The following is a 3,667-nucleotide window of genomic DNA, read 5'->3' as shown; positions in this document are numbered from 1 at the left end:
TATCAGGGATCTATATTCCTATGACTTTACGTTAGAGTAGCTGCATCCCTAAAAATTAATGGTTTTAGATCCAACACAATTTATTAGATTATACCACTACTGGGGAAACCGTTTTTACTCCCGGTTGGGAACCCCTGTAGTCCCGGTTTTTTAACCGGGACTAAAATACCCGTCTTTAGTCTCAGGTGAAATAACCGAGAGTAAAGTTGAATCTTTAGTCCCGATTAGTATTACCAACCGGGAGTAAAGAGAGGGTAGGGCAGTCCCGGTTGGTCCCTTTTTCTTTTTTTTTCATTGTTTATTTGCTAATTGACAGAGTTAATCCCTATATTTTCTCCCAAATCGAGTGCCACTCATATCTTCAAATCAAACCCCAAATCCCCAAATCATAGTAACATCACAATTCCTAAGTTACTTATACCCACAAATCAAATACATCACAAATCCTAAAAAAAATTATACACAAATCAAATACATCTTAGATCTATGCAATGAATCACAAATTCTAAAAAAAAGGAAATTATACATCTCAGTGAATCACAAATTATCAAAAAAAGAGAATCGACGCTGCCGCTCACCACGGCCGCCGCCTGCCGCCGCTCGTCACGCCCGCGCGCGGCCTTGCCTTCCGCCGCTCGCTACGCCCGTGCGCGGTCCCGCCGGCCACCGCCTCGCGGCCCTGCCTGCCCGCCGCCGCCGACCGCCAGATGGGAGGGGAGGAGAGGGGGGCAGGAGGAAGGGGAGGAGGAGATGAGAGAGGAGGAGGAGGAAGAGGATCTGAGGGGTTAGGAGGAGAGGGAATGAGATCGATCCAATCTTATCTAAATAACTCGGTGAGGAGAAAAGTCTCGTCTAGGACTTAACCGATCAGAGATAGGAGAGAAATATTTACTCCCGGTTGGAGTTACCAATCGAGACGAAAGATAGATTTTTAAACCGGGACATTTTAGTCCCGGTTGGTAGTATCAACCAGGACTAAAGATTCTCGGTCCCCTGACAGGCCTTTGATAGGGGATGAACCGGGACTAAATATGTCATTAGTCCCAGTTGGTAAAGATCAAAAAAAATTTTAACCGGAACTAAATATAATCTTTAGTTCCGGTTTATATTAGAACCGACCTAATAAAGATTATTTTTTATATTAGAACCGACCTAATAAAGATTATTTTACTTTCGTTACAACACACTATAGTTATTATCATTTCGTGTAAAAGATCCAAATTATTCATCCTCTTTAAACCACTCCTCCGAGCAATTATCAAGGTGCCACTACATGTGCATGCATCTGCTGCTTGCTGCTGTGTCGCACTTCTGCTATGCATCAATGCATGCTGCTCACTGGTTGCCCAAATGGCTACTCAACTCTTGGTTGAATACTTGAATCACGTCTCTCAATCGTAAAATCGGGTATAAGGCTTCTCTATCTTTAAAATCCGATGTAAATAGACTTCTTCAGTGGTTTCCTAACGTTAAATGTGGGTCCTATATGTCAATGACTCTCCTCTTTTCCCCTCACTATCTTCCTCTCTCTTCTCTCTTTTCCATTAGCCGACGATATTGGCAGTGGCGCCGTCGGCATGGAAATAGCGGCACCATCGTCTCAGCTAGGGCAAACCGCCATGTTCGTGAGCCAACCCATCAGCGGCCATGATGAGTTCTTCTATATATGTCCCACTCCCAGGGATCGTGGTGTGCTGGTGATCATGCATGGTTCAGTGGCGGCGACCTCGCCGGCGCCGGTGAGGAGAAGGAGCGTTGCAGGGTCAACTATGTCCATTGCCAACTGCTACAAGCTCGGCAGCAAGAGCCCCCTCAGGGGCGGCGGCTGGAGCCTACCTCGCCGGAAGGTGGTGTCCTCTCGATCACCGCCTCCACGCAGGATCACACAAGGTGAGATCAATCTTTTCAAACAAGCAAAATAATGGAGTCACTCCAAGAATCAATCTTTGCAAACTGTTTCTCCATTGTTGCAACATTTTGCACTTTGCAACGAATAATTAATATTTTGAAATCCCTTCTCCACTAATTAACCCAACTGCAATCTGAATGAAGGTGAGCAAGAAGGTGCACCGACGAGATCAGGAGCAAGAAAGCAGCTGCAAAGGGATCAAGCCGTGGCAGAGGCCTATGACAGCAACCAACCACCGACGGATTACTGCGATACCTGACCATGGGAGGAGCAGATCGATGATGACGGATTGCTGTGCTTTGTGTTGTTTAGTAAAATTGCGATGAACTTTGCCATGGTTGGCCTTTGTTGGCTTTCGTCCAGGGATCAAACTGCCGGGGAGCAACGAACTACCTACGGTGGAAACTCACGCGAATACACAACACACGCAATGGCTCAGATGAACACAGTGAACACAAGCAAGCTTTGCGGCAACAAATGCCCTTTTCTCTGTTTATCTGTGACTCACACATTTAACTGAAAATGGATCAGAGCACCGCTTAAATAGCCTTACATGCACGAATTGTTGCCGGTCTTCATGCGCACACACGCACAACCTGAATACATGAGCCACTAACTCCATGCATTACGAGACCCACTCGTCCAACTAACCATGCATGCAACTAACTATCCTGCTAACTTGCGGCACTCAACTAACCATATAAGCTAATTACTCGGTCAACAAATCACCAAACACATGGCTGTTAACTGAGCTAATCTCCTACATGCATGCAACATATATGCAGTACTCCACTACGTGCATGACACACATACACAACTAACTAATGTTGATATTCTAAAACATGTACGAGTAAGGATTAATGCTAACAGCCTTGCCACCGACCCGGCTATGGCGATGCACCTCTTCTTGATGAACCCACACAGCAGCACCAATCCCGGTCATCAACGTCACCGCCGCAGTCGGACACGCTGTCGGCTATCCACCAGCACCACGAAGCATTCCCTGCGTTCGGCGGCGCCGGTGCGGACGGCGTGGTGAGGGGCTCTCTCCCTCTCGCATTCGTCATCGCTGCAACAGCTTGAGTCCTAGAGATGCCGAAGCAAGCGGAGGAGCTACGCGTCCGCGACGACATGATCAACTTCAACCGGCAACAGCAGCAGTAGCAGCAGGCAGCGGCGGCGGTGTCGGTGCAACATCTCCCGATGGCATTGCATGGCCAGGTCGGCACGCTGGGGCAGCCGCTCCCATCCCGCATTGCGGAATGCTTGGGATGGCGGGGACGGCAACGGCGCTGGCGAGCTAGATCAGGGAGGGCAGCATCTTTGGTCCGGGCCGGGGAGAGGGGAGGTGGTGAAGGCGAGTAAAGAGGGGAGAGATGGAGGAAGAAGGGGGACTTTTAGGTGGGTCCCACCTTTTTTTTTTTACTATGTTGCTATGTACGTGCTATGTCAAATAAAGACTCGGTCAACGTGTCACGTAGGATAAAACCACCGTTCAAACAGCTCGAGGAGGCAAATTGATCATGTTTTCATAGTTGAGGGAGCCTTTATAGGGTGTTGCTAATGTGAGCGATCACCCGCACTCCCCTCCCCCTATACGCAATACGCTCCTCCCTCTTCTCCTCTTTCCTCCTCCCCTTCTTCTCTTCCTACTAAAGTACACCACATTTTTTAAAAAGAAAACAAAAGTTAGAAAAATTTATGTATAGAAATACTATATATAAAAAATTTGAATTTGAATTCAAATTTGAATCGAGT

Source organism: Oryza glaberrima, chromosome 5 (assembly GCF_000147395.1).
Source record: "Oryza glaberrima chromosome 5, OglaRS2, whole genome shotgun sequence".
NCBI classification, from domain to species: domain Eukaryota; kingdom Viridiplantae; phylum Streptophyta; class Magnoliopsida; order Poales; family Poaceae; genus Oryza; species Oryza glaberrima.
This window is presented reverse-complemented; position numbering follows the sequence as displayed.